Source organism: Tachyglossus aculeatus, chromosome 9 (assembly GCF_015852505.1).
Source record: "Tachyglossus aculeatus isolate mTacAcu1 chromosome 9, mTacAcu1.pri, whole genome shotgun sequence".
NCBI lineage: Eukaryota > Metazoa > Chordata > Mammalia > Monotremata > Tachyglossidae > Tachyglossus > Tachyglossus aculeatus.
Window position 1 is genome coordinate 416,340 of NC_052074.1, and position 8,155 is coordinate 424,494.

Below are 8,155 nucleotides of genomic sequence, written 5' to 3' on the forward strand. Positions count from 1 at the left end.
GCCCCAAAACGTAAGCCGGGTTTCAGACTTGGAATCTACCTGGGAGAGGAGGTCAGCTCGCCCATGTCCCTGTCTCTTATTTTTTAAAATGATATTTGTTAAGGATTTATGCTGCGCCAGGCATTGTACTAAGCACTGGGGTACGTACAGGCTAATCAGGTTGGACACGGTCCATGTCCTACGTGCGGCTCATGGTCTTGTTCCCCATTTTCCAGATGAGGAAACAGAAGCACAGAGAAATGAAGTGACTTGCCCAAGGCCACATAGCAGACATGTGACTGATGCTGAATTAGAATCCAGGCCCTCTGAGTCTCAGGTCCGTGCTCTTCCCACTAGCACGAACCTGAGTGACTTCTCTACAAGTGACTAGCCTCTAGCCACTAGCCAAAAGTGACTAGCCACTTGTAGAGAAGCAGCATGGCTCAGTGGAAAGAGCACGGACTTTGGAGTCAGAGGGCATGGGTTCAAATCCCGGCTCTGCCAATTGTCAGCTGTGTGACTTTGGGCAAGTCACTTAACTTCTCTGGGCCTCTGTTACCTCATCTGGAAAATGGGGGTTAAGACTGTGAGCCCTCCGTGGGACAAACCTGATCACCTTGTAACCTCCCTAGTGCTTAGAACAGTGCTTTGCACATAGTAAGCGCTTAATAAATGCCATCATTATTATTCCCACTGGGCACAGAGTAAATCGCTCGGTACTTTCGAGTCTCTGCCACTCGTCTGCTGTGTGACCTTGGGCAAGCCACTTAACTTCTCTGTGCCTTAGTTACCTCATGTGTAAAATGGGGATTAAAACCGTGAGCCCCCCCGTGGGACAATCTAGTTACCTTGTATCTACCCCAGCGTTTAGAACAGCTCTCGGCACATAGTAAGCGCTTAACAAATACCGTAATGATTATACAAGTAAATGAATAGTCCACGTTGTTCTCCGGGCCGGGCTGCCCTTTGGAGCTTTTCGCAGAAGGTTTTCCTCCTGCAGCCCCCACCCCCCGACCCCCCCCGGCCCCCGGGCCGGGAGGGGATGCCTTAGCTCCGTGGAAGAACGGGGACCCGGGGCCCTTCCCGCCGCCACCACCGCCGCCTCCAGCCACGTGCAGCGTTTGCTGCCCCGACCTGAAGTCACGGATGGAGAGAAGCCGCCTGGCCTAGTGGCGAGAACACGGGCTTGGGAGTCAGAAGACCTAAATTCTAATCCCGGCTCCGCCACTTGTCTGCCGTGTGATCTTGGGCAAGTCACTTAACTTCTCTGGGCCTCAGTTATGCTGTCTGTAAAATGGGGATTAAGACTGTGAGCTCCACGTGGGACAACTCTAGTGCTTGCCACATAGTAAGTGCTTAATACCATCATTATTATTTTTAATTGTTCTTATTATTATCACCCAGTGCGCCTCTAGACACTACTGTCTGTCTCTCCGTGGCTACCTCGCCCCCTCCTACCTCACCTCCCTTCTCTCCTTCTACAGCCCACCCCGCACCCTCCGCTCCTGTACCACTAATCTCCTCACCGTACCTCATTCTCGCCTGTCCTGACATCGACCCCCGGCCCACATCCTCCCCCGGGCCTGGAATGCCCCCAATCCCTCTGCCCATCCGCCAAGCTAGCTCTCTTCCTCCCTTCAAGGCCCTACTGAGAGCTCACCTCCTCCAGGAGGCCTTCCCAGACTGAGGCCCTTCCTTCCTCTCCCCCTCGTCCCCCTCTCCATCCCCCCCATCTTACCTCCTTCCCTTCCCCACAGCACCTGTATATATGTATATATGTTCGTACATATTTATTACTCTATTTATTTTACTTGTACATATCTATTCTATTTATTTTATTTTGTTAGTATGTTTGGTTTTGTTTTTTGTCTCCCCCTTCTAGACTGTGAGCCCACTGTTGGGTAGGGACTGTCTCTATATGTTGCCAACTTGTACTTCCCAAACGCTTAGTACAGTGCTCTGCACACAGTCAGCGCTCAATAAATACGATTGAAGGAGCGTGGTGCAGTGGAAAGAGCATGGGCTTTGGAGTCAGAGGTCATGGGTTCAAATCCCGGCTCCGCCAGTTGTCAGCTGTGTGACTCTGGGCAAGTCACTTAACTTCTCTGTGCCTCAGCTCCCTCATCTGTAAAAAAATGGGGATTAAAACTGTGAGCCCCCTGTGGGACAACCTGATCATCATCATCAATCGTATTTATTGAGCACTTACTGTGTGCAGAGCACTGTACTAAGCCCTTGGGAAGTCCAAGTTGGCAACATATAGAGACAGTCCCTACCCAACAGTGGGCTCACAGTCTAAAAAACCTGATCACCTTGTAACCTCCCCAGGGCTTAGAACAGTGCTTTGCACATAGTAAGCGCTTAAAAAACACCATCATTAAATACCATCATTCTCTGTGCCTCAGTTACCTCATCTGTAAAATGGGGGTGAAGACTGTGAGCCCCCCGTGGGACAAACTGATCACCTTGTAACCTCTGCGGCGGTTAGAACAGTGCTTTGCACATAGTAAGCAATTAATAAATGTCATTATTATTATTATTATTATTAATGACCCGAAAATTCACCTCACTCGGGGCCCCCATTTAGACTGTGAGCCCACTGTTGGGTAGGGACTGTCTCTATATGTTGCCAACTTGTACTTCCCAAGCGCTTAGTACAGTGCTCTGCACATAGTAAGCGCTCAATAAATACGATTGATGATGATGATGATGGTAAGCAATTAATAAATGCCATTATTATTATTATAATGACCCGAAAATGCGCTTCACTCGGGGCCGAGGAGTCCTGAAGAGCTAGGCCCAGGCCTGACCGCTAGGGGGCGGCAGGAGGCGCGGCCGCGGGCCACGTGCGCGGGAAGGGAGAGGCTTCTCGGGGCCTGTCCGGGCCCGTGGACGCACGGGTGGGTTTGCACATGTGTGTGTGCAGACCTGTGCAGGGGAGTGTGTTTGTACGCCCGTGCATGTGTGTGTCTGTGTGTGTGTGAGTGATAATAATTGTTGTATTCTTTATGCAGCGTGGCTCAGTGGAAAGAGCATGGGCTTTGGAGTCAGAGGTCATGGGTTCAAATCCCGGCTCCGCCAATTGTCAGCTGGGTGACCTTGGGCAAGTCACTTCTCCGGGCCTCAGTTACCTCATCTGTAAAATGGGGATTAAGACTGTGAGCCCCCCGTAGGACAACCTGATCACTTTGTAGACTCCCCAGTGCTTAGAACAGTGCTTTGCACATAGTAAGCGCTTAATAAATGCCACCATTATTATTATTATTATTATTAAGCAGTTACCCTGGCCCCGTGCGGCGGGGCGGGGTCTGGACGGGACGGGCACAGCCCCTCTCTCCGCCCCACACAAGCAGCGCAGAAGGAGGGGCCGAGCAAATGCCCCCTAAATAATAATAATAATAATGGCATTTATTAAGCACTTACTATGTGCAAAGCACTGTTCTAAGTGCTGGGGAGTTTACAAGGTGATCAGGTTGTCCCAAGGGGGGTGCTCACAGTCTTAATCCCCATTGTACAGATGAGGGAACTGAGGCCCAGAGAAGTGAAGTGACTTGCCCAAAGTCACACAGCTGACAAGTGGCGGAGCCGGGATTTGAACCGATGACCTCTGACTCCAAAGCCCGGGCTCTTTCCACTGAGCCACACTGCTTCCCCGCAGCAAAGCCCCTTCCCTGCCCAACCCCCTCCCCAAACCTCCGAGACCACACTCCTCCTCCACGAGGCCTTCCCTGAGCGTGCCATCCCCCATCAAGCCTGTTGCCCGGGCCCTTCCCATCGGCTGTCAATCAATCAATCAATCAATCGTATTTATTGAGCGCTTACTGTGTGCGGAGCACTGTACTAAGCGCTTGGGAAGTACAATTTGGCAACATATAGAGACCCCTGTAGCATTCCTTAAGTAGTTACCGTGTACCGAGCACTGTACTAAGCGCTGGGGTAGATTCAAGGTCATCAGGGCCCTCACACAATCTAAGTAGGAGGGAGAACAGGGATCGAACGCCCGTTTTGCAGATGAAAGAACTGAGGCACAGAGAAGTGAAGTGACTTGAGTAAAGTCACACAGCAGTTAAGTGGCAGTACTGGGATTAGACCCCAGGTTCTCTGATTCCCATGCCCGGGCTTTTTCCACAAGGCCACGCTGCTTCTCACTTGGAGCATGTCGTGGTGTTTGCGTGCCGGCAGATGCCCTGGCTCAGTCTGGGGGTCACCCAACCGAGTCTCCCAGCCGGAAGGAGCAGCCTGGCATAGTGGATAGAGCACGAGCTTGGGAGTCAGAAGGTCATGGGTTCTAATCCCGGCTCCACCACTTGTTCGCTCTGCGACCTTGGGCAAATCACTTCACTTTCCTGGGCCTCAGGTACCTCATCCGTAAAATGGGGGTTTAGACTGTGAACCCAACCTGAGACAGGGACTGTGTCCATCCCGATTTGCTTGCATCCACCCCAGTGCTTAGTATAGTAAGCGTTTAACAAATACTATTATTATTGGTTTTTTTTGAAAGGAGAGGTTGGGCAGGAAGGAAAGGGGGACGGGCGGGGTGCTGGGCCCCACTGCGGCTTGGATTTTGAAAATTCCCGGGCCGGAGCGGGCAAAAAAGGGTTAAACTGAAGGCGTGGAGAAGGGGGGCTGAAGCTATTTTCCTGGGGAGCTAAAGAGCAGGAAATGCTCCCTTCCCCCTTCTCCTCCCTTCCCCCTCCCCCACCCCCAGCTGTTTCCTCTCCCGCTCCAGCCGGCTTCGTCTCCCGCCCTGGGAAGTCCCTGAGCGTGTGGGGCGGGCTCTGCGTGGGACGGGCACAGCCCCTCTCTCTGCCCCCACACGAGAGATGCAGAAGGAGGAGCCGAGCAAATGTCCCCTAAATGAGGCAGCAAAGTCCCTTCCCTGCCCAAGCCCCCCACAGTCCCGGCCCTTTCCCCCTTCCCAAACTTCCAAGACCACACTCCTCCTCCACGAGGCCTTCCCTGAGCGAACACGCCGTCCCCCATGACGCCCGTAGCCCCACGGCTGCCCGGGCCCTTCCCGTCGGCCGTCCCTGCCCTCCTAAACGGTATATATTATATATCGCTGTACACCAGGGGCTGAGGATAATAATACCTATAATAATTATGGTACTTGTTAAGTGCTTAATATTTGCCAAGCACAGTTCTAGGCACTGGGGTAGATGCAAGTTAATCGGGTTGGACTCGGTCCCTGTCCCACATTGGTTTCACACCCTTAATCCCCATTTTGTACAGATGAAGTAACTGAGGTCCAGAGAAGTGAAGTGTGGTGGTGGAGCAAGGATTAGAACCCATGATCTTCTGACTTCCAAGCCCATGCCCTATCCACTGTACCATGCTGCTTCCCATAATGGAGGGTGAGTGTTTACCTGCACATCAGGTGCTGAGGATTCATTCATTCAATCGTATTGAGTGCTTACTGTGTGCAAAGCACTGTACTAAGCGCTTGGGAAGTACAAATTGGCAGTATATAGAGACGGTCCCTACCTAACAACGGGCTCACAGTCTATTCCTGTACACCAGATGCTGAGCATAGGCGTATACCTGTATACCAGGTGCTGAGGAGGGGTGTATTCCTGTACTTCATGTGCTGAGGATGATGGATCTAAAAACACCAGTACCAAAGGGCTGGCAGTGGCTGATGAGTTGACTCAGGATTGAGTGTTGGGAAATTAATCCGGAAAAGCTCACTGGAAGAGATGGGATTTCAGGAGGTTTGAAGGTGGTGAGGGCTGCGGTCTGACAGAACTGACTGTGGTCTGGATGATTTGTGAGAGGCAGAAGGTTCCCAGTTAGGAGAACGTTGAGAGCGAGGGGTTGGAGATGAAAGAAGTCGAGACCTTGAGAGAAACAAAGAGGGTGAACTGGGGGGGGGGGGGGGGGTGAACCAACCAATCAATGATCGATCATACTTACTGAGCGCTTCCTGTGTGCAGAGCACTGTACTAAGTGTTTGAGAGAGTAAATTATAACAGAGATTGCAAACATGTTCCGTGACCACAATGAGCTTGCAGTTTAGGGGGTAAAGAGCGTGAGCTGGGAGTGGGTGGGTGAAGAGGGTGAGCAGTGAGGGTAAATGGAGAGGGCGAGCTGGGGTGGTGGGTGAGTTCATAAACATGAACTGGGTGTTTGCTATGTGTGGGTGAGCTGAGTACTATACAGGATGCCTACTATGTGTCCACCCATAGACACACACTCAAACACATAAATAATAATAATGTCAATCATATTTATTGAGTGCAGAGCATTGTGCTAAGCATTGGGAGAATACAGTATAATAGAGTTGGTAGACATTCTCTGTCCACGAGGAGCTTATGGTCTAGAGTATAATAATAGTAATAATAATCATTATTGTTATTAGTATTATTATTATCCTTTATTGCTTACTGTGAGTGCTTGGGTAGATACAAGATAATCATATCGGACACTGCCCCATCCCATACTGGGCTTGCATTGTAAGAGGAAGGGAAAACCGGTATTTTATCCTCTTCAGATAAGGAAATGGAGGCACAGAGAGGTTAAGTGACTTGCTCAAGGTCACAAAGCAGGCAAGTCGGTTCTTCCGACTCCCAGTTCTGTGCTCTATCCACTAAGCCACACTGCTTCCCTACACAAACACAGACATGCACAGGGACACACAAACACAGCCTCACATTATGCACATGGCGATCATGCCTGCATCCATAATCTTGATCATTCTGGCTCTTCCCCTGCACTTAGAACGGTGCATATAGTAAAGGCATAGCAAATAGCACAATGATTATTATTAGTTTACCTATATGCACACACATATGCACAGTCATATATACATGTAATCACATACATCTCCAAGGACATGCACACATACCATCACATGCATGTGAATGTAATGTAATTAATTAATTAATAATACATACATACACACACACACCCTCCTGCTCTAAAGACTGAACTTCCCTTGGGCACTTCCACACCCCAAGATAATTGAGTTAATTGGCTAAACGTTCTTCTTTAATCTGCTTTCCAAACAGCCCCTGTGGCTCGTGCAGGATCAGTAGGGGTGGGGCAGCTCGAAGAGGAAGGGAGGCCAGGGACGGGGAGAGCAGGCGGGGGAGGCTAGGGCTGGGGAGAGGGGAAAGTGAGAGGAGGGAAGGCCAGGAGAGGGAGAGCAGGGGGAGGCCAGGAAGAAGGAGAACAGGGTGGGGAGAGTCAGAGTAGGGGGAGGCAAGGAGGGGAAGAACTTGGAGGTCAGTGAGAGGGAGAGCAGAGGGAGACCAGGGTTGGGAAGAGTGGGGGTGGGGGCACTGGAAGCAGAAGACCAAGCACACTTGGGCCTATTTATAGAAATGAAAGGGAAGCTGGCCAGTGGGCCTGGATGGAAGCTCCAGCCCTCAGCCAAGTCTGAGAAAGGAGGGCCTGCGGGTTCAGGACCAGGCCAGTTAGGCCCCCTGGCATGGGCAGAGCGCTGTGCTGGACGCCAACAGTGTTCAGAGCATTGTACAGGGTGCGTGCTGTGTGCACAGCTCTGGGCTGGGGGCCTGCTGTGTGCGTGGCGCTGTATTGGATGCCTGTCGTATGCACAGCGCTGTATTGGGTGCCTGCTGTGTGCAGAACGCTGTCCTGGGTGCTGCCATGTGTGAGCCCTGAGGGGACCTTAGATGCGTGGGTCCTCCCCACCACGACACTGTATCTGCTCCTCCTCAGGAAAAGTCCAAAGAGTACGGGAGCCGGGGGAGCCCCAGGAGCCGAGAACGGGGGGCGGGAGTCCCAGTAATAATAATAATGGTATTTTTAAGCGCTTTCTATGTGCTAGGCCCTGTACGAAGCGCTGGGTGAATACAAGCAAATCGAGCTGGACACATTCCTGTCCCTCGTGGAGCTCACATTCCCCATCCCCACTTGACAGACAAGGTAACTGAGGCCCAAAGAAGTGAAGTGACTTGCCCAAGGTCACACAGCAGACAAGTGGCGGAGCTGGGATTAGAACCCATGACCTTCTGACTCCCAGGCCGGTGCTCTATCCACTCCCACTACGCCAGGCTTCTTTTTTTTCTTTAAAAATAAAACACATTTTCTTGGCTGGGCCCCTGGAGGCCATGAGGCCTCATCGGAGACACGATTTAGTGGACGAGGTTTTCCACAAGTATTCTCTGACCCTCTGGGGGTTGGGGAGAGAAATGTTTGGTGGCACCCTTAGGGG